The sequence below is a fragment of the Mirounga leonina genome, unplaced genomic scaffold (genome assembly GCF_011800145.1).
Source record: "Mirounga leonina isolate KUSES-001 unplaced genomic scaffold, KU_Mleo_1.0 Mir_168, whole genome shotgun sequence".
Taxonomy (NCBI): Eukaryota; Metazoa; Chordata; class Mammalia; order Carnivora; family Phocidae; genus Mirounga; species Mirounga leonina.
The window spans coordinates 49,699,369-49,723,015 of record NW_023270426.1 but is presented as its reverse complement, the minus strand read 5'-3'; the positions used below and the strand labels follow the sequence as shown (position 1 = coordinate 49,723,015).

Sequence of the window (23,647 nt, the reverse complement as noted above, 5' to 3'; positions counted from 1 at the left end):
AGATCATGACCTGAGCCGAAATCAAGAGTCGGATGCTTAACCAACTGAGCCACCCAGGTGCCCCATGTTATGATACAGATTTTTTTTTTTTTTTTTACAAATTTCTTGAAAGTTTACCCTGGCAAGCAGTAAAAGCTTATTCATACTGTCCTCATTCAATTTGTGTTGAAGTGATTTTATTCCTCCGACATGTATTTGGAAGACATCCTCACTCCTCCTGAGATGCCACAGGCCTTCTGAGCTCTCCAAGGGTAATCGAAGCTCCTCTTCTCTGGCTCTGTTTCACCAAAATCCTGTTCCTTGCTCACTAATGTCAAGGTTTTAGAAAAGCTCAAAGCCTTTGATGATGTAGACAGAAGCTGAAGATGTAGGTCCCCCTGGAAGAGACAGCAGTGACCGGCGAGTGTTGTGTACGTGATGGCCACCAGACCCCTCGTGCAGTGGAAGTCCCAGGAGGCACCAGGGCACGGGGCAGAACACGGCTGAGCAGTGCAGGGGAGACAATACTTCTCTTGGGAGCAGCAAATAATGCCTTGTTTGTTTCGGTCTCCCTGGTGCCTGGCAGGGAATAGGTGCCCAAAGGATAATTTTTGACTAGGGAGGATAAAGTAATGGACAGATAAATGCTTTTTGCATACGTAAGATAATGAAAAGGGAAAATATTTTAGATATGGGAGCCAGGCCTCCCAAAGCCAACTGTCTTTCACCACTAGAATCAGCATGCTTGGATGCAGAGACTCTCAGAATTCTTTCCTTCGTTTTTAGGACATTGCAGATCCTTTAAAGAAGACATTTCCAGAATGAGAGTCAGCCTGTGCTGATGTTGTAATGGCCATGTCCCCTCCGTGAACTTCACCTGTGTGAAGGTGATGCTACACAAGGATCTTTGGGTCTTTCCACAGGTCAGACGGGCTCATTCTTGGACTTTAAGGGGATTATAGCTGATGGCCAGCTTGGGAGCAACAGCTCTACTTGCCATCTCTGTGCTCTCACCTGAGTTTGGAGTGTGTCCATATGACCCTCTTTGGAAAGGCTTTTAATGTTTAGCCTTCATTTAGTTCTAGTTTTAATCTTGGCCTCTGTTTTTCAGAAACATTGGCCTGTTACTAAGTTGATGCCCAGATTTGGAAGTGTCAGACAGAGAAAGGGCTTGTCAGCTCTTCCGGTGCAAGCTACCTGCATGGCCACCCACCAGCCTTGCGCGTACTCCGAGCATGCTGCACTCACCTGTCTGCCTATAACGACCTGCGTCTGTCCACCTTAAATGACTTATTTGTGAACACGTGCTTGTGGTATTTGATGAGGTTTGCTCTTTACCAGCGCCCAACAATATTCACAACTGTTTCTGTCTTGCAGAATGATCACATAGCTATATTCGAGGTTAAAAAAAAAAGGCCAAGAGTATTAAGAGTAGTTGTCATCTCGAGGAGCATTTTGCAGAATTCCCAAAAGAGCTCTTTAATTATATACACTTGCGCCTGTCACCGTCTCCCACCACTTGTGTTCCAAGCATATCACGGAGGTTCGTCCACACACTGGTATTCTGAAACACATCCACTTGAGGATTCCCCCTACATGGACAGGGTAACCATCTCCCGCATGCTCCTTCCATGCCTGCTGACTCATCCTTTGCCTCTTGTACTTTCTCCTGCTGGAATTCCCGCAGTCCTCTTTGCTTGATGATTTTCTCCATTCTGTCAACCCCATATTTCTCTCTTCCCCCTATCCTGCCTTTTCTATCTGTAGGAAATCATCCATTTATTCAGTGACTATTTAGGAAATGTCTACTCTGTGCAATGCACTGTGCTAAGTGCAGGAGATAGGTAAGGGTGTAAGGTAGAATTAGTTTTAGTCTGGAGGAGCTTCTGGTCCAGTAGATTTGTAACTAAATGTTGGGGAAAGGCTAATAGTCATGTGAACGAACGTGGTGTACAAACCTGATTGTTAAAAGGCAGTATAATTGAATCTGACTTATTGATGGCACATGGGTAGGTTATTCTGTTGTTCTCAGATGTTTAAAAACTTACCCTTTAACAGCTTCATGTTGATGTGATTTTTTTTTTTTAAAGATTTTATTTATTTATTTGAGAGAGAGAATGAGAGACAGAGAGCACGAGAGGGAAGAGGGTCAAAGGGAGAAGCAGACCCCCCGCTGAGCAGGGAGCCCGATGCGGGACTCGATCCTGGGACTCCAGGATCATGACCTGAGCCGAAGGCAGTCGCTTAACCAACTGAGCCACCCAGGCGCCCTGTTGATGTGATTTTTGACTCAGGTGGCTTCTCCTTCCTTAAGAGTAAAAGGAAGTTTTTGTGATGAACAACATTTGGCCCATAGACCCATGAGGTCTCTAGAACCTTGAACTTCAGTCATTCACTGTGTGGCCGAGTGGCAGGGTGGGCATTGTAGAGGCTCAGGTTCCCAGCATTTCACAGGAGTTAACGCAGTTCAGCCTTTGGTAACCTGCAACTCCCTCTGCTTAGAGACAGGTTTGTGAAATTTGACACTTTCATGTCTTCCCTTAAAAAGTCTTGCAAGGAGGGCACCTGGGTGGCTCAGTTGGTTAAGCGACTGCCTTCGGCTCAGGTCATGGTCCCGGAGTCCTGGGATCGAGCCCTGCATCGGGCTCCCGGCTCAGCGGGGAGCCTGCTTCTCCCTCTGACCCTCTCCCCTCTCATGCTGTTTCTCTCTCTCTCTCTCTCTCAAATAAATAAATAAATAAATCTTTAAAAAAATTTTTTTGCAAGGTTCAGCAGTCTTCAGTGCCTGACCCGTTTCTTTTAAACTACTGTTGTCAGACCCAAGTGTGAGGTTCTCTTGGACCTGTTGTCAGAATAGAGTCTGTACATTTCACTGACTTTAAAAAAAAAAAGAAAGAAAGAAAGAAAGAAATACAACCTCTCAGCCTAGTCTTTGAACAATTATTTATGCTTTGGATGTAGAAATGGGACAGTGCTCTTTGTGTCTGTTACATTGCCACCAACTCCCCTTAAAATAGGAACCACATACAAACATATGTTGTATCAGCAGAGCATAGTGAAGTAGGGTTTGGACAACTGTCCCTTTAGTTGACACAAGTAAACAGAACCTAGAGTTGTCTACTAAAAATGTAGAGTACTTTTTAGGTGAAGGTAGAGTGGTTTATAAGAGAAATAGGGTTCTTACTATATTTTGTTTTTAGCTCATCTCCTTTGGTTTCATTTTCATGCTTCAAGTTTTGGGGGCCCATCCTTGCCCTTGTCCTTGATGAATAAGTATGATGGCTGAAAAGCCCATGTCTTGGTTGTTGCAAAGATCTAGCATTTACTGATTGTGTGATTTAGCTTGAGTGGTTCACATTCCTAGTCTGTACAGTGGCAATAATAAATGATGTCTGCCCTACACCCCCACTCCAACTGCCTTCTGCTCATTGTGTGGGTCAGATGAGAAAATGAATTGTAAAGCATCATTTAACTCATACAGTGCTCTGCCATGGGAACTCGAATTTTCACTGAGGATGGGTGTAGTGAACTATCGCAGGGTTCATGGAACGAGTCTCTCTGTTATAGGACGGTAATTGAGACTTTACCCTTCTTTGGCTTCTCTGATCATGAGCCGATGCTTCTCAGTCCCCCCACGGCAGCCGGGACCTCTGTGTGGCCACTCTGTTGACTGTGACATTCTTTTTTCGGTTGACCTGGAATTTCTCCTTATAACTTCCAAAACAAGTTACACTTCTTGGTTCTAATTTTACAGAGTTGACGGGAAACAATTCAGATCAGCACATTTCAAGTCATAGAAATTTCTAACTGAGAAAGGGGTCTTACAACTCAGCTTCCTGTTTTTGGCAATCCAATTCAATACCTAAGAGCTGGTGCCTGTCACGTGGGTGCTGTGCTTGGCGCTGAAGGCAGCTATTGTTCCCCCCACCCCCCTCCATCTCCGGAAGTGGAACAGAAGGGCATGCAACCCAAATGGAGATGAATGGGAAGTACAAACTTTTAACTCCTTAATGTGCAAAAATAATGGTGGTTTTGATTTCATTTAGGCTACTTGCTGAATAAGTGCCTGCGTTTATTAGGTTATAACTCATTTAAGTGGCCAGGGAGACTACTGGTCTATAAAAATGAAGATGAAAGAAGGATAAATAATAAAGTCATCTATTTCTGATTTTTATAAGCTCCTCTGTGTTAACCAGTAAGTGAAAAACGTAATTGCACATAGAGGAAGGGAAACTGGTGAAATGGCAGCATGATGATACCTCAGTGGGCACTGGGCTAGATGTTCTTAGAATCGCCACAGCCCCTGGGAGGACCCTGAAGCGTCTTCTCAGAGATTAAAGGCAGGATACACTCTCCTCAGTGAGTTACATGTTAATTAACAGAATTTAAAACAAAAACAAGCAAATTAAAACCCAGCCCCGACGCTAGAGTTGGATGCCCTGGGTTCTCTTCTTACCCGTGTTGCTGATGGGCAGTGTGTTTTGGGGGGAAGTCCGTCTCTTCTCCTCAGAATTTCGTTTTCCCTCAGATTCAAAATGGGGCTAAGTTTTTTTTGACCTGCCTCTGTTAATATGGTTGTTTAGGATTAAATGTGGTCATGTATATGGACTTGAATCTTCACTTCTTACAAGCCATGTAACTTTGAGAGACTTCTCTGTGCCTGCTTCTTCATCTCTAAAGTGGGATAATATTAGTACCTACTTCAGCATTTTTGTGAGAAGTGAGTTAATTCCCATCAAGTACATAGATCAGTGCCTGACAGTTAATGCCTAATAGAGTCATTATTTTTTGTGAACGTTTGAGAGCTCTATGACTTAGTATACTTTTAGTCTACTGAATGTTTAAAATGACTTTTTTAATAAATAAAAATAACTGTAATGCCCTATTGTCATGTTTTATCTTTCTGATCATTTTGGTAGTTTCACAAGATAGGGCTTTGTTGTCAGTAATCATGATACTGAAAACTTAGTCCCAAATGCTTTTTTTCTTCAGAGCTTCAGACCAAATATATTTATTCTAGGAAGTGCCTTTTACTGGCAGCGTGAGTTTGGAAAACTTTAGGTGGGAATCAGGATATGACCCTGCCTTCTCTATTACTGTTAGAGGTTGGAGATCTTTCTTAACTGTCCAGAGCTTTGCTGGCGTTGTATGTGACAAAAATTTTTTAAAATGTTATCTTTGATTTTGAACTATGCCTGAAGTCAGTGTTTTTGTTACCCATTTGGCTTTGAGAGGTAATGAAATGTTGATCAAGAGCTCCACCACAACAGACCCATTTATAATAATCCTAGTGGTTTATTTCACAGAAGCAGTTTTCAGATAAAAATACTGATCATGACTTCCTGTGACTTTCCCTAAAGGGGTAAAATTAAATTGTGGGAAATGCTTGGAATTTAACTAGTAATTAACTTATAAAGAACCATTTAAAAAAATCATAACTCCCCTAAGCTATTATAACAAAGAACCTTATGAATTCAGAATTCTTTTGTGTATTTATTTTTTATAAAGTGAAACCCAATGACTGTTGTTCAGTATCTTCAAGTTTGTTTTTGAACTAAAATGATGTCTTTAGATAGAGGAGCCTTTAAGCCCCACACTGGCTTTTCAACCTCAGGTCCAGTTTAGATTAACACTGATACTGCTGCTGTTAAACTAGTTATTTGGATGTAAGTATGGATATTTGTGGCCCGATATTACAGACTTTCATTATCAAAATTTGATGATGGGATATTTGAAAGTTTGTTAATAGAAAATGGGCACGTAGACTTCCTGTTTTTCTGCTTACCAATAGAATTGAAGCTGTCAAATATTTTGTTTCATCTGTCTTACCTGAAGTTAAAAACACCTCTTCACTCCTAGTTGTGTGTTTTATTTCTCGAACTCTAAACCTCTTCTTTCTTTCTACATTTTTACTTATATGCAATGTTAAATTACAGTCCTAAATAGCATGATTAGGCTAACCATTTTGAAATGAAGAAACAAAAAGCACAAGTTAATTTTATCTGCTAGTTGATTTGTTTTCCAGAGCTTTTGTGTTAAGGAATGTCAGGTTTCTATTTGGAGAAGTAATGAGTAGACTGGCAGGTGTAGAGTAGAAGGTGTTTGCAGGGGGCCACATGACAGGATGGAAGGATTGCCGTTTGGAAACCCTGGGTCTCTGTAATGCTGGGGAAGTTTCTCTGCTTTTTTCAACATTAGTTTCCTCAACAGTCAAAGGACATACTGTCTATCTGGAAAGGTTATAATCTGATGCCACATCATGCTGATATATATTTCCACCAAATAGTAACTGTGATATTTTGTATTAGAAATTTGTTCCATTTATGTTTAATATTTCAAAGCAGTGAACGAATGGACATTTTGGGATTCTTTGTTTTGTGAACATATTAATAGGCTTATAATTTTCTAAGATTACCAGAAGACTTTGAGAACACCAAAGGAATGCTTGATTTCTGAGTAAACTAATCATTAGATAAATTCTTAGTTCTTGATTCCTTTGTTTACTGTGTTAGAGTTGTAATGGCCACTTTTCCTTTCTCCATTCTTGGACATCCTTGTGAGTTTAGCTTGAAAAAAAGTTAGCAGAGTTACTGGAAAGGATATTGAGTACTGCCAGGATAGTTCCTCATTCACAATTATATATTTCATTCTTAATTTGTTTCAGGAGTATTGGAGCCTTTTAAGACTGTTTATAAAGTGCCCTGAAGGACACAAATTGTGTTTTCAAGTTGGTCTCTTTGTGGGGGAAAGGAAAGGGCTTAATAAGGGGCATGTTCATGGGCTGTACCTCCCCCACTGCTCTCTTACCTTTTCTGGTTCATCGTTGGTTTGGACTCTGTGTTAGTACATCAGTGTTCCCACGAACCTGTGGCTGTTCCCACAAACAGGTGGCTATGTTCTAATGCACGTTGAACTATTTGCTGCCTGGAGACCAATATTTGAAACGTTACATATTTTAATGAGACATAAAATTGTATGCTAAGTCTTCTTTATGTTTAAAAAAAAAAAAAACCTTTTTTTTTTTTTTTTTTAATTTAAGTTTTTTTTCAATTTGTTTCTCCAGGTGGCATTTTTCTGAAGTTGTTCATTGACACTTCCCAGCATTCCTGCAGATAAAATAGGTAAGTAGTCGAAGTCAGATACCCTTTATTATAACAATTCTTTGGATACACTTTCCAGGTGGGTAGCAAATTACTTCTTGAAAGAGGTGCAGTGTTTCAAACTTTTGGATCTTGAATGGTAACACTAGGTTTTTTGTTTTTTGTTTTGTTTTGTTTTGGTTAGAAATACCTCTTGGATGAGCATACCCAAATGTTGTAAAAGACCCTGTAAAGGTTCTGTGACCATTCATAAGCAAATTTCCAAGCTCTTTATAATGGGCATAGCTGACTCTAAGTTGTTATTCCTTTTGAGTTCTCTGTGGACCATTTCACCATTTGTTACCATTTCTCTGTGAAAGGGGAAGTAGAGATGGCCAATTCAAATTACCCAGTTTTATTACTTGATGACAGCTCAGGTAGAGGAATTGCCTAAATAAAAGTTGAAAACAGTTGACTAATAGGTGATGTATGATTGAGTCTATAGATTCTGATTTATAAAGGTCACTTTTGGAAAATGTTAGAAACAATAATAGGGGTTGAGTAATCTACAGTATGCATTCAGGAAGATCAATTAAATAATTGTTTTAAAAGACTTTGATCCATCTCTGATTCTAAAAAAGCAGACAGTATTCAACCCGGTCCCCCAGGGGCCTTGTAATGAACTTGAGGATACAGCTCAGGCCAAGAGAGCCAGTATGTGGTTTGGATATGGGACCCACTGACACCCTCTCCTGGAGGCTCTACCATATACAGTGAATTCACAGAATATTTTCACAGACACCATCTCAACTGTGGAACGGTGATCTTTTTAACTTACAGATTCTGGGGAAGGCAAAATTGCCCTTACATCATGAATTGAACTATTGATTTCTGAAATCTTATTAAAATGTTCTAACAGCTACTACTACTTGGGTTAGATTAGGAAGCTTGGGTTCTTTTTTTTTTTTTTAAAGATTTTATTTATTTATGTGACAGAGAGAGACACAGCGAGAGAGAGAACACAAGCAGGGGGAGTGGGAGAGGGAGAAGCAGACTTCCCGCTGAGCAGGGAGCCTGATGCGGGGCTCGATCCCAGGACCCTGGGATCATGACCTGAGCCGAAGGCAGACGCTTAACGACTGAGCCACCCAGGCGCCCCAAGGGTTCTTTTTTTTTTTTTTTTTAATGGGAACTGTAAACACTTGTGAGTTATGAAATTATTTGAGTAAAGTTCCTTCTCATGGGAAAGCCAGGGCTGACCCAAGATGGGTGGGTGTCTTGTGAAGGTTAATCATTGGCACCTTATCAAACTGATAATCTTGAAATATCTGTTCCATTATTTATTTACTGGGAGTAGATGAAAGTGATTTTCTATTAATGAAGACTATGAATAAAAAATATATATCTGTTCCTGTATGTTGAAAACAAGGGATTTATTACATGTGATTTTCTGACTCAGGTGTTCATAAGTCTGTTTAAAATTTGGTTAATAATAACACTCTGCCAGGCATTGTTCAGGTCCAGACTTTCAGATGCCTGTCAGCCAGGTGACATTGGGGTTGGTAGTGAGGCCTGTTTTCACTCCTACAGATCTACAAGGGAAAATATTCTCAACAGAGACAGACCTGTGCTGGTGAGGAATGTGTTTATTTCAACTCCCAGGCACTGTCTGTTTGAGTGGAAACAGGTCCAATTGCCATTTTGTCCATTATGTAAGAAGTCGCATGTGAACGCCCGAGTTAAGTGGCTCCATATTTCCCATGTATTCCAGTGATGATTTAGTCCCCCACTGTGGGTTGTCACCCTGGATCTTGGCCAGGCTGGCCTGTTTAATCAGCTCTGGGGAGAAGCCAGTTCCATTCTGCCAGTGTCTCCAGGAGTCATGTTCATCCTTGAAATCTCCCTCTCTGAAGATTTAGCCAGATAAAACTCACCTTCTATCTATCTTTTTTTTTTTTTTTTTAAATTGTGAGTTCATCCCATACAAATACAGTAAAACTTGACCAAGTCAGACACAGGAGTGGCCTTTCTGAAATAACAGCATGTGAATTATGAAGAAATCTGACTACTCACATCATATCAACTTGTTGAAAGGTTTCTCTTGAATGAGGAGTCACTGCAGTCTGAGGGGAGCCTGTCCTCAGGTGGTCCAAGGTTGAGAGTCCATCTCTGCTGGGCACAGACCTGGGTTGGGATCCCAGACGTGGTGCCATTTGGCTGTGTGACCTAAGGCATGTTCCTTTACCTGATGGAACCCGCACCTCTTTACGTGTGGATACCCCTTCCTCCCAGAGTGCTTTGGAGGATTCAGCGAGGTAAAGATAGCATGTGTGTGGGGTATTAGCAGCATCAGGGGCCTTGGAAGAAGCCCTGGATGTGGGATGGAGGAACGGCCCTGCCAGGTACCTCCTCTGCCTCACTGGTCGAGTGGCGAGGTAGTACCTGCTCTCTCCTGCCCTGCCTACTCTGCGAACTGTGAGAAATCTTTGAAAAGCGTGACTTTAGGGTGTGTATGTGGGAAATCTTTGAAAAGCGTGAATTTAGGGTGTGTAGTTGGTATTAGGGGGCTTCTATTGAGCAGGCTTTTAAAAAAAATCTAATCAGACTTTCTGGGCTTGAGTCCCAGCTCTACACCTTATAATTAGGTGTATGACCTTGAACAAGTTATTAACACCCTCTCTGGCTCTCACCTGTCTCACACAGGATTGCTGTGAGATTAAATGATGTATTGTGTGTGGAGTGAGGCATATGGAACTAGCACCTATTGAATCTCAGTAAATATGCTCATAAATTCGCCAGGACACAAGAAGGGAGGCAGAGACTCTGACTTGAAAAAATATCCATAGTTTTAAAATCTCTTCAAATTGAACTTTGGCTTATTGAGCTGCCTTTTGTGTCATGTTATGTTATTTAGATCAGGAAGGATCATCTTTTTCCTGAATAAATCGAGAGTGACCTTATCCTCCAAAGTGGGACTCCCTTATCAGAAGGGTGAAGCATTGGGAGTTAGTCTTCTTTGGTTTTCTATTCACGAGTAAACGAATCTTTCCCCATCTGGGGGAGTTTTTGCTAGAATTGACCAGATGAGCGAAATGAGAGCTCTAGACTTGCATTGTCCATTCTGGTAGCCACTCTCCCCGTGTGGCTGTTGAGCACTTGAATCATGGCTAGTGTGACTGAAGCACTGAATTTTTAGTTCATTGAAAATTTAGAATTGATAGTTAATTCAGTTACTGGAAAACTCTTACGCATGTTTGAGGCAACTTGGGCATGCAGATCTATTTTTCAACTGTACATTTTATATGGTTTAATCAGGTCAGGTATTTCTGATGAAAACTTAGTACCTGAATTGAGATGGGCATTACGTGCAAAGTACACAGCAGATTTTGAAGTGTTAGTGTTAGGAAAAAAGGATGTAAAATATTTTTAATACTTTTTATGTTGATTATATGTTGAAATGATAGTATTTGGGATATATAGAGTTAAATATATTATTAAAATTAATATCTTCTTTTTAAATGTTTCTACTAAAATTTTGAAATGCCGTACCTGCTCATATAATATTTCCATTGGACATTGATGCTCTAGAAGATCCTTGAAAGAATGGGGTAATTTCTAATCTATTAAGTAAAATACAGTTTTTTTCTAATAGATTGTGAAGGTTATGGAAGTGGCTTTTTCTCTGCTTTTCAAGTTTTTGTTCACAGTCTACATATAGAGGAATATTTTTATTTTTTTTTATTTTTTTTTTTAAAGATTTTATTTATTTATTTGAGAGAGAGACTGAGATAGAGAGAGCATGAGAGGGGGGAGGGTCAGAGGGAGAAGCAGGCTCCTCGCTGAGCGGGGAGCCCGATGCGGGACTCGATCTCGGGACTCCGGGATCATGACCTGAGCCGAAGGCAGCCGCTTAACCAACTGAGCCACCCAGGCGCCCCTAGAGGAATATTTTTAAATATTCAAAATTGTAAAGAAAAAGAAAAGGCACATAGCTGCTGTGTTATCTGGACCTTATGTCATACAGCCCGAGGCTCAGTTTTGATGTCTTTGCCGTAGACCTTTCTCCTCTTCACTTCCAAGGGAGACACTCACCACTATCCACCAGGATATGAACCCAAACACTACTTTTCAGTTAAATGTTCTGCTTCTTTGATGATTGTTAATTTTGACATTTGACTCAGGTACCATGTTCCCAGGGTCACATTTTGACATGCCCCAGCAGATCAGTTTAGGAACTGTCATCCCGGAGAAAATGACTTTTAACGACCTACAGTGAATTAGCACTCTCTTCTTACTGTGGTACCAGAAATACAGAGATACATTCTCAAGGGAATGATTGCTGGCTAGATGCTTAGTTGTCACCAGTATATGTATGAAACATGAGAAGAGAACCCAGTTAGAATCATCCATGTATTTGTTTCTCATTCATGCCCTGGGTTCTGCTGAAATGTAGTCTAAGGGCGGCAGGGGGGAGAGTATTTGACCGGGAATCATGCTGGTCTGGGTTTGAATCCTGGCTGGCTCACAGGGTGATGGTGGTGAGCTTTCCTAACCTCTGATTCTGTTCCTGTGTAATTGGTGCCAACAAACACCAGCCACTTTCCTTGTCAACATTCTTCCCTTGTGTGTACTTGATCCATGAAACTACATGCCTTCGTGTGATAAACATGGCAAATACATTGCCATCCTCAGACTTTTCCAGGCTGGGTAAATGAATGAGAGAGTTTACTTTCCAAAATCGTTCTATTCAGGAATTAAGCAGGATTGAGATTTCTGTACTAAATACAAGCCATTATCACATTTCATGAAGAATCTGTAGCCACCAAAAAGTGGCTTTTCCTTGCATAGAGTTTATTAAGACATTGAGGTTTTTAAGTTCCAGGGACAGAGTATAGAATTCATTTCCACCAGTAGCTTGGAAACATTTAATAGGGGAGGGTGTAATAGCCCTCTTCCTTTACTGAGGGTAAATTGAATCAAATATATGGTGTCTGGATAGGAAAATGAGAAAATAAAGTAAAAACAAGATTGTGGTTTTCAAGATTTTAAAAAAGCAAATCAGAGTAATTGGATATATTAAAGACTTAAAGTGAAAGCCGTTCTGTTTCTGCTTTTGTTACTTGTATGTTGACGGCTTGCCTTTTTTCTGGTAAGTTTTGGCTAGACTTGTGCCATTTGACAGGAGAGTCCTGAGCATTCTTCTCAGCAGGGACAGAATGAACAGTTGCTTCCCTTCGTAGACTGTGAACTTCTGAGGGCTGGTCTGAATCTTTTATTATACCCTCAGTGCCCAGTACAATGTCTGATGCATAGTGGGTGCTCAGTGAATATCGGTTGAATGGATGGAAGATGAATGTCTGTGGTTAGACTGTAGAGCTAGTTTTATAACATCCTCTGAAGAGAACTCTACTCCAGGCACGTTAGGGGTTGCACAGCATAGCGTCTTGTATGTTATGTGCTCGCTAAATATTGGAAAATCGGAGGAGTGAATGTAGGCTGAAGTTTAACTTCCCGTTTATAAGGGAGTTTGGGAGTATGAACCATTTATAATCTGGGAAGCCACAAAGGTTCTTTTAAGCAGAGAAGTGAGGTTAGATATTAGGAAGGCACCGTGGCTAGCAGATTGCCCAGATGCTAGGAAGCCAGGTAGGAAGGTGCCCTCGGCAAGAAACTATGAGGGTGGAGAGGGAGGCTTCAGAGGGTCAGGTGGGCAGGGCTGCAGCTAATGGAATGAAGCGTAGTCCCAGGGGTGAGTGCCTGTGTGGTTAGCTTTGGAGGAGAACTGGGGCAGCTCTCTGGGATAGGAAGAGTAGTAGTGCCAGAAACAAGCTTCAAGTACGAGGAATAGATGTCAAGAGAATTCTCATGTGCTGGTCTCAGTTCTTTTGAGAAGCAGAAAAAGTCATCCGTTTGGGGGAGGGTAGGTGAAACCAGGGGTTCTTATGCTTCCCCACGTGGAAAGGAGCTCTTCTCAGTGCTGATGTGGCGAGAACATCCATCTTCCTGTGAATTCTGGGCCTCTCTAAAGGATTATTCGACAGAGAATTCTTAGGTCCTCCATCTGATGGAGTAAGTCCACAGGGAAGTTCTGCATCTCACATCAGCAAACATACAGTTTTGTTGTGATCAAATGCTCAAGTCTATGGGAAAGGCTATATATAGCTGCTCCGTCAGGTAGGTCTGGTTCCAGTTGGTACTCCTCTTGACATGCCATCTACACAAGGAGATGCCATGATCCTTACATGGAAAGCTCTTTCACCTTAATGATCCACTTTGTAAGCTGCTCCTTGAAAGGAAGGGGATGAACTCTCCTCATCTGAATGAATATACACGGGGATGGCGTAGACGTGTCTCCCCCACTGTCACTGTAAAATATACATATGATTTCACATGAAGCTTGTTAACACAGGTAAGTCATAGCTGTATAGATTGCTGTGGTCTGACCTCATTTCTCAGGTCAGACCACAGCAATCCCTGCTTATCACTAAAGAAGGCAGGAGTATAGCTCTAAAGGTCTGAGATCCTGCCCCCATAAGCACCCTATTTGCTCTTTGAAATTTCATCATGACTTCCTAAGAAAAACCGGCTTCTTCTCAATTAAATATTGATTTAATCTACATTCCCTTTTGGATTAATTCAAAAGCCAAAATAAGGTTTTTGTAATCTTTTCCCTTTCTCGTGCCCTCATATGAGTGGGAACCACTATTCGTACAGTGGCCCTGTCCTCCGAGACACCAGCATCCCCCCGTGCCATAGGCCAGCCACACACCACGTCTCACAGGGTTAGGTGCCAGGCAGCCTGTAAAGATGGGATTGGCCCCCGTCTCTGTACCTTGTGTTACCAGCCCAGAACAGCCTGTGAAAAACTCTTAAGAGCTAATTGGCAAGCTCAGATGGACTTAGAAATGTACCTGATTTTGATCCAAATCATTCTATATACGCAGCCAAGTTGTTTTAGGAAATGGGCTCTTCCTGTCATTAACTCACAGCTTAGGTCATCTCTTTCATGTAATGAAGGCAAATATGATTGAGAATTCACTTTAGAAGTCTAGTGTGACTAATCTGAAAGAGCTGGTTCCTGTCTTGTTGTCTCATCAACACATTTCTCTCTTCCTGCTTCATTCTCAAACTGCATCCCTGATTCAGTTGAAGTTCCATCCATTTTTCTGCTCATGTTCATAGGCTGGCTGTGGCCTGGAAAGTCACAGCCAGCCTGGCATGGTGGTCTACTGCTTTCACGGACCTCTCATCATTATTCACGGCCAGGGTAGCCAACTTTTGACCATTTATACCCCACGGCAGGTACGTTGAAGTCTTTCCTTCTGGAAACTGTCAGGCATTTTGGGATAAGAGTGGTTGTAGAGAAGGTCACTTGAGCAGACCTCCAGGAGCTCTCTTTTTCTCTAGCTGCTGTTACGCTTGCACATTTATATTACCTGCACACCTCAAAGCAGAGGTAACTACCTCTTCAGCTGCCCAAAGGTCACACCTCAGTCTTCCCTAGTGCCTGGGACACTGGTATACTCGTGAAGTCAGGCAACAACCCTTATGTGCTATTATTGCTGGACTAGAATTGCCAGGAGATGTTTGTGTTTTCTACCAATTATCAAAATAATCCAGGTTCATACAGAGAACTATACACCTGCAGGAGAAAAAAAAAAAATCCGTCTCCTTAGGGTTCACCGCTTCCAATCTGGTGGCCGAGCTCCAAAGAGTGTCTCTTTTTGTACATTCTTTTCTTCCCCTAATTGAGTGCTTACTCTGTATACAACTTTACAGCCAGTTACTTTTTTGTTTCATATGATACTATATTCATTTCCCCCTATCACCAGAAGCTTCTTGTTAAAGTATTTCGGTGGTTGAAAATAATACCTGTGGTATATACTTAAATCATTTTAACCTTCTGTTTTTAACATTTGAGTTTTCTGATTTTTTAAAATAATTGAATATAAACTTCTACTGTCCTTTTATAGATATTTGTTCAGTTTTAAAAATAGCTTCAGGAACACTGGGCTCTGTCCCTGGCAGTAAGAGAGAGTGCATGTTTCAGCGCACTGCCAGGATCCCTAACGACCCGAATCTTTGCCGGCTTGGGAGGTAAATGGCACCTCACTTTAATTTTTGCTCTTTTTATTACTAATGAAATTGAATGTTTTTCATGAACAGAATAGCCACCTGTATTTTCTTTTTTGTGATTATGTCCTTTTTTTTTTTAGGTGAAATTGTCATTTATGACTGTTGCGATGTTTATGATTTTTGACCCATTTTCTAGAAAGGTTGATTAAGATGCCTAACTTTGCACCTACTGCCTTCTCAGTAATAGTTCATTGAATACAGAATTGTCCTGTATGGGAGATGAAATTGGGTGTGGAAGTGTCAAAGAGAACACACTTGGAGTTTCTAACGTGACTTCTCGGTTGGGACTGTCAGCATCTGGAAGGTCAGCTGTACCCAGGGAGCACCAGACCTGGCAGCCACGCCAGCCATCAACCTGCGCATCCTGCCCTGGTACTTCTCCGTCCCCTCTGCCTGTGCAAGGCACCTGGTGTAGCTCATGTTGATGGAATCATAATAAACACCACATGCTGGCTCCTAATACAGTGTTCACTGACCCCATGAAGTGATTCATACCTGCTTCTCCCTAGTGTTTCTTCTCAGACTGCTTAGCTGACTTTTCTTGCCTCTTCCTTATCATTGTTTCCAGGGACTCCTCTCTCCTCTTCCTTCCTTCTTTTCCTTGCATTCTCCAAACTCTCTGGCCCACCCCATGACTTCGGCTGCCACTCATGGGCCAGACCTCCCCCAACCTAACCTCTTCTCCAGGCTGCAGGCCCAGGGGGTCTTCCCCTGAATTCCCACAGGCCCTTATAATGCATCGTGCCCCAAAATGAACCTACTCCTTCTCTCTCTGGGTAAAAAGACCTCCAGTCCATCTCCCAAACCAGATACCTGGGTGACATCTTGAGACCCTTCTTTACCTCACCACCCACATCCCATGGGTTATAGGACAACCTTTCAGTTCTGCCTCCTTCCATCCCTGTTCTTCCCACCCTGGTCCAGGCTACACTCCTGGGAGGAAGGAATGTGTGTTTTCCCAATTAGATACAGTCTTTAAAAAAAAAAAAAATCAGGTTTCTCTAAAATAAAATTGATATTTTGCAGGGCATGGTATTTTAATGGAATATTTATGAATTTTTTTATGAAGTAAATCCTCATCCATGAATTTACCTCTTATAGAAACTTGAATTCAGTACCTACTTGCTTCTTTTAAAGCAAAGTATGCCTCGAATAACGTCTAGTACGTACTAGTCAAACAAGAGCCCCTGGACATTACTTTCTAGTGAAAGGGCTTTTGATTTGAGGGCTTGATAATTTTTCTTTGGATCTTAATTATTTCCATATTGCAATATGTATTGTTTTTTGTAATATTCGAATTATCCTTTATTAGCTAGCTTTTCAACTTCACCTCCCAGGGAACTCAGGCGAGAAATACAAATATTTTCCTAAGATTCTTTGGGGGGAGTAAAATTAATATTTTTGAGAATGAAATATGGTGAATTGTCTCCTAAGGATTGAAAGACTTTATTAAAATAGCAAAATATCCTTCCCCAGGGGTACGTGTTTTCAGGGCTTATTGGAAATATGGTGCTGGGAAGAATAAAAGGAAATTTAATGCCATGGAAGTTGGAAACAGCCCCTGAAATCCAGTCCGTTTTTAGAACACATATAACACACTAATTCCCAGAGATTTAAGACAGCTCTGTTGGCTTCCTGAGGCTGTCAGGCTCATTATGACTGTGACACGGAAAGTTCTTCAGCACGAATATGCCATGACCGTGTTTTATTTACTGTGCATATTTATTACACTTGAATATGGGGTGTCCCTGTACGTCTGCTTTCCCATATTGCTTATCGAGTTGCTTCTGTGTGGGGACTTTTCTTAGATTGGCTTCCCCCCAGACCAGATCCTATGACCGGGATTCAGGCACAAGTAGGTGGTTGGGAGGTAATCCTGGAAAACATTGGTAAGGGAATAGATAGATATGTGAACTAGCGAGAAGATGAAAGGCAGTAAAGAGATGATTTTGATTAAGTTGCTGCTGTGGGTACCTGGGCCTGAATCCCTGGTGAATTCTAGGAGGCTTCCTTCAGAACCAGCCCTTGGAGGGCCCAGCAAGTGGGGAGAGGCTGCCTCCACCTCACATCCGTCACTGATGGTGGCTGCTCTTGCGGCCGGCACTTAAGGCCTGCTCTCTGCTTGGGTGCTGGTCGTGGGTGCTTGCCGTCAGCAGCACCCAAGGGAGATGAGCGGTACGCGCGGACCACTATGGTGCCTACTGAATCCACTGCTTTAATATTTTTAACAGTCATAGACAAGTTCACTTAGAGACATCTCAGGTTGGTCAGAAACAAAGCACATGCAGAGATTGCTAGTAGAGTATGAATTCTATCAGTGTCTGATAGATACTGAAGTAAATTTAAAATACTGAGAGTTTGGGGCACCTGGGTGGCTCAGTCGTTAAGCGTCTGCCTTCGGCTCAGGTCATGATCCCAGGGTCCTGGGATCGAGCCCCGCATCGGGCTCTCTGCTCGGCGGGAAGCCTGCTTCTCCCTCTCCCATTCCCCCTGCTTGTATTCCCTCTCTCGCTGTGTCTCTCTCTCTGTCAAATAAATAAATAAAATCTTTAAAAAAAAAAAAAATACTGAGAGTTTGATACCGTTAATCCTGAGATGGGGAAGGGAGGATGTAGGGATGATCTCTGAGAGGTGTCTAGATGTTGATCCTAAAATGACGCATCATGTCTCAGTCAAAAACACTGATAAGCCTTGACAGTAACAAATGGAACAACTGGATTATCAGGGCTTCTTACAGGGCCGAGGTTTCCTCCTTGCTCATCGGCCTATAGAATTGTAACCAGGCCCACAAGGAAATTACGGTATTTTTTCCATGCACTCAGATCTGGAAGAAAACAAAAACCTGACGGAAATCTCTGGCCAGCCAAGTCTGAACAGAGCCATTTACATTACTTGGGGAAATTCCTGAGGAAGGAAAGAAGGGGGAATCCAAGCTGTTAGTGTACCTTAAAAAGAACCCTTCCCTGTTATTCTTTTGATTCCTCTCTGTTACACAACGGTCTTGAGGACACATCCTAAGATGGAAAATACCTTCTAACATCCTGCTGGCTGTTCCATGAGTGTCATTTAGGGGACGAGTGGATGCGATCTTGAAGCTGTCGGATATCTAATCGCTCAGACCTGCTGTGTGACGGTGGAGCAGCGAAGAGTAGGACAGCGTCCCTGTCCTCAGCGAGTTCCCGATCCAGCCATGAGAGGACGAGCAGAGAAGCCACTGATTCTGTGATAAATGGAGAATACTGGGGACAGAGGACGGAACAATTAATGCTGACCTTTGGGGAGGGCATTCCAGAGCTGCGACATTTGAGTTGGGCCTTAAAGATGACTAGGTTTCACTAAGGCATGAAGGGAGAGAATGGTGTCCAGGTGGGGACGAGTGTGGACGGAGGCCAGGGGGCTGGAAGTGCTGCGTGTGGTCAGGGAGCAGTGAGTGGTTGGTGGGATGCGGAACACGGTGTCGTGAGGCTGGACCTGCAGGCAGGAGAAGGCGGCTTGTCCAAGTCCTGAGGGCCATGCCACTGCCTTCATGTACCGTTGGAAGGCAGATGGCATTGACAGCCCGACCTCTTCTGTCCCCTCCGGTTTCCCTAGCAAACATCCTGCCGTCGTAGAAATAACGTAGGGTGATGAACAGAGCTTGTACAACCTGCGTGGGGTTCCAAGTTCCACAGATGCAGCCTTCTGGCAGTGAAACGACCATTTTGTGCTTAGCAGCTGATCTGAATGGCCTGTGGATGCCTTGTCGATGATGGAATGGGCCTGCTTCACGCAGGTGGTCAGTATTAGATACATCCTTGTCCCCTCTGGGCCATGTATTTTCTACCACTCCAGCAATTCCAAGTGTTCTATATTTCTGGAAATACCTCGCTATATATAATAGAGTTTAGAATTGTTAGTGCTTCTCTTCCTAATTCCCCCCTTCTCTGCTCTCGCTGTGTCATCGCATTAGTGTGGTGGTGCTTTAGGCCGTGCTCGGGGGGGCACGTCTGCTCTTAGAATCCCTCAGTGCATGGACTGAGAAAGGGAACAAAGTCGAAAGCCAGCTGCAGGTTTTCTCCCGTACCCCACTGAGCAGCTGAATCCCTTGGTTGTCATTTTTGTCCCCTGTTTCTAAAAGAGTAGCTACCTTGGTAGAGGGAAAAAGCACACGATGTGGTGTCCCCATCCTAGGGCCGTTTCTCAGGGTGACTTGGGAGCAGGAGCTAAAACGGACTCCCAGACGCATCTCTAGGAACCCTGAGGAAGTTGGTCCATTACCCTCTCACCACATCCTTGCACCGACCTCTTGCTGCTTAAATTCAAGCTTGCATGTCGTTCGTCCACTCTCAGAGAGGCTCTCCAGGGGGCTGTGCTGTGGAGTTCCTTCGGTCAGTCACCTTGTTTATGTCTTAAACTGACCAGTGTGCTCAGGATTCTGTCTCCCTTAGGAGTTCCGCCTTCCTCTTTTATCACACATGGGGGGTTTTTTCCCATGGAATTCCCCTCCATTTGTCTGTAGATTCACTTTTATCCCATCCTTTGAAACTTCATGCAGGCTTCCAGGAGATGTTTCCCTGATGATTTCACAGCATAAGACAAAGACTGACAAGTTTTTGTTGCCAGAGAAAGAAATACTGAGATGTCTTGAGTCCGATTTAGTAAACCGCCCCCCTGACAGCTGTCAGGGTGAATCACTGTCCTTTAGTGGATGAATATAAGAATAATCAATTCTAAGAAACTTCTAGCAGCCAGATGCATAGGTTCTTCTCTCCTTGTCAGTCACTCTCCCTGACACAAGAGAAAATACAAAGGTAAATAGGATATTTTCTCAGGTTTGTAGTTAGCATCCAGCATTGCAGTGTGCCTTCCCTGTGCATTGTACTCTGTGTGCAGGGACTGTGCTCGGGGTCTGGTTCTTGAATTTGAGGAGACCACCCTTGTTCCTGATCTCGTGAGTGCGTGCGTCTCAGCGGTCCTAGATCATGATTTGACTTGGCCCAGCCCACGTGAATCTTCACTCACCACTAGAATCATTGCGGTCTTATGACCAGAGCACTAGACCACTGTCCCCTGTATCATTGCTATTGAAAGCTGCCAGTGGAGAACCTGGTTTTGAGGATGGATGAGCTTTTTCTTTCTGACTGAGCAGAAAACGACGGGAGGGTACAGATTTATGGGAGGGTACAGGTTGGTGACCAATAGGCAGATATGAAGTAGAGTAGTTCTTGATCAGCTTCTGTGGAAGCATAGTCTTTGGCCTTCTGCTCTGCTGTTGGTCATGCTATTTTCCCTGAATTTCAAATTTGTGAAGTTTAGTCAGAGTAAATGTTCATGTTCATTCTGTAGGAAATAGTACTAATGTCGGTGCTCAGAAATACTATATCTGAAGCAAAAGCCTCCAAACCTTTGTGCCTACAACTTTTTTTTTTTTTTAAGATTTTATTTATTTATTTGACGGAGAAAGACACAGCGAGAGAGGGAACACAAGCAGGGGGAGTGGGAGAGGGAGAAGCAGACTCCCTGCCGAGCAGGGAGCCTGATGTGGGACTCGATCCCGGGACTCCAGGATCATGACCTGAGCCGAAGGCAGTCGCTTAACCAACTGAGCCACCCAGGCGCCCCTGTGCCTACAACTTTTAAGAAAGTTTTCTAGGGCTATGCGAGATGATTCTGAGCAGAAGTTTGTTCATGTCTACTTACCTGAGAGAGAACTGTGGTGGCTTTTAGTTTTATAACCCCACCTCAGGACCCGCCGTAGTGGTGCCACTTTCATATGTTAGGAGGAGGTGTTCTGGAAACATACATGACATTTCTGGGATGTTTCATAGGTCACCAAGAACAAAGCATGCAAAACCAGAACTATTCCCCAAATCCAGGATTCGTGACCAAGGTTTCCAACTACTACAGGAAAGTAGTCTCCCTTGGTTTCTTTAAGGTTATTTGTTCATTGTTAAGCAGGATGCATTTTTATTGTGGGGCTTTTCAGAGACTTTAACGTGGTAATGGGTACAGCGGCTTTTCAAGTGTGGGCTGTGGGATTCGGCATCTGTTCTGGGATCCCTTTGGTCTAAGAGCACCTGTGACCAGCGTCCAGAAGTCCTGTCACTCTGACACACTGGGAAGATGCCGACATGCGGTGCATTTGAAACCATCACAAATCCTTTTTCTGCTCTTCTCATCCAGAACCGCAGCCTTATTTCCCTACCCCCTGGCGCCGGGCTGGCCTTCTCACTCACTTGGAGAGACAGTTGCGGCCCAAGCATTGTGTAAGTTCCAGAGCCTAGACCTCGAGAGGTCCAGCAGCTTCTGCTTTTGCCCTGTGGGGACTCTGCCTTGAGATTGCATGGAAGGAAGCCAGTGCAGCCTCCAGGAGGATGAGAGGCCCATGGAGGAGGGCCGTGGTGCCGCCGTCAGCAGGCTGCGTTAACTGCTGCCTGTGCGGATGAGGGCTCAGCAGGCCTTCCAGCATGGCTGACCCCTCTGAGAGCCGCGCATCCATGAGCCGGGGCAAAACCAGCAGAGGAACTGCCCGACAGCGCAAGGAATCGTGAGAAATAATAAATCATTGTTCTAAGCCACTACATTTTGAGAAGCTTTGTTACACAGCAATAGCTACCGTCTTCACTATTAAATTAATTAGAATCTAATTAAAAACTGAAACGAGACCAAAAAAAATGTGGTGGTTTATCTAATCAGATACTTTCTGTGAGGCTTTTCTGGTTTAAAACGAAATTTCTGGACAGGGATTTTTCTAGAAACCTGAGTCAAGTGAATAGGTACCAAGAAAAAATGTGTTTGACATATGATTGACGGCACCAGAAAATGGCACCCAGTCGGTCCCAGTGTGAGTGATCCAGCATGGTTGGTGCTCACACTGCCTCGGGAAGAAGGTGAGAGAGAGGGACTGATGGAGAAGTTGTAGCCTTCCCCCGCTGCTGTCGGGGCGACATTTTCCCGAGGCCTGTCTGACCAGCCATCTCTGAGGTGACCAGGGTCACTTAGGGCTCATTCTTTCAGCCTAATAATTAGATTCAAGCAGACACAGCTTCGGATGCAGCCCATCTGCTCCCCTCGCTGGACAGCTGCAGGGATGGGAGACCTTGCCAGTGTTCCAGCCACGCAGCAAGTTTAATGACTGCCGACTCCCAGGAGCAAATCTGATTAGCAGATGTGAAGGCCCCAGTGAGATGTGGAAACATAAGAGGCCCGGGGCAGTGCCCCTGGCAGCGGCCTGATTGCTGAGTGCCCCGGGGCCTGGCAGCTCTGCATCCTCGGCTGTCACATCCACCATCTCTTCAGTGCCCTGGGGCCAGGTGGGGCTGTTTACACGGAACCCGGGACTGCAGGCTCACTGTGGCAGCTGGGAGGACTCAGGCAGAGCCACATCAGTAGCTACGCCCAGGCCTTGCCGGGCTCACAGGGGAGGATCGTGACGGTCAGGCTATGGCCACGCTCGCCGCAGTGAGTTGGGAAGAAGCAGAAGGTTCTGGGAATCATGGGAGTTGGAGCTGGAAAAAACCCACTTGGTCATGAAGTCTCTTCCTCCGTCATGGCCTGATCATTCCCCCTGGGATACTCTGGAGCGGTTTGTAAAATCTGTTTCCGAATGACTCAGGCTGGGAGTCTTCCAGCCATTCCCTTGGGAGATGGAGCGGCTTTTTCTGTGGAGGAAATATTTTCCTCCCTATTGGTTGGGATCTTTTGTTGGTTGGCTCCAGCCCCATCACTCCTGGCCGGTCTCCTCAGACCACCCTGAGCAAGTCTCCTTCTACCTCTTGCCTTCCCACAGTTGAATCTATGTCATGCTTCTGCTGAGCAGCCATTAAACTGAGGAGGAGGAGCCTGCTTCCTGGTCTTGGCGCTTTCTGAAGTGATGACTTTCTCCAGCTGCTTCAGCCTTCTGATTCCCCTACCCTGAACTTCTCTCTAATTTTTTCATCCCTGTAACATTTCATATGTGTGGAAACCGTGTGGTACTTCATAAGCCCTGTAAGGGTATATTTTTCAGCATGAGAGTGGCATAGGCATTGAACATTTTTCCAACATTCTTCAGGGTCTTCGCTAGATTGGATTGATCTTGGTTTGTATGTCATGGACTAAAGGGTGAAACAAAGTGTAAGAGGAACATGGCTCCTCCAGAAGCCAGGAATAATGATAACATACATCATACGTACTGGATGGCACAGCCATGTGAACACTGTGATCCTACGGCATTTCTTTTGGGGAGTTGCTGTAACTCGGTGTACGGTCTAGTAAAACAAAGACAGTAAGAGTCTGTGTTTCTGCACAGACCACAGCCATGTTAAGAATGTTTAGGAAGCAAGGGATCCTGGTTTTGTGGGTCTCTGACTTTGTTGTTACTGACAGAGCTAGGAGATGAAAAGCAGGAGCTCACCAATGAGACTCAAGTTCAGGCCATGTGGTGTTTATAGGCTCTGAGATCCAAATTGGAAGAGTGGTTTAGATCAGTGTTT

At 43.6% G+C, this 23,647-nt stretch overlaps 1 protein-coding gene across 7 annotated transcripts in view; it reads left to right on the top strand.

The window, feature by feature from the left end:
- LHFPL2 (LHFPL tetraspan subfamily member 2) overlaps positions 1-23,647 on the top strand; it is a 154,080-nt gene that overhangs the window by 67,382 nt on the left and 63,051 nt on the right. For 2 of the 7 annotated variants that reach the window (XM_035014709.1, XM_035014713.1), the window contains 3 exons: positions 766-902; positions 7,043-7,100; positions 21,357-21,439. The gene's annotated coding sequence lies outside the window, so the exon portion shown is untranslated. The remainder of the gene's footprint in view (positions 1-765; positions 903-7,042; positions 7,101-21,356; positions 21,440-23,647) is intronic. The other 5 variants (XM_035014714.1, XM_035014711.1, XM_035014715.1 and 2 more) reach the window with 3 other exon arrangements.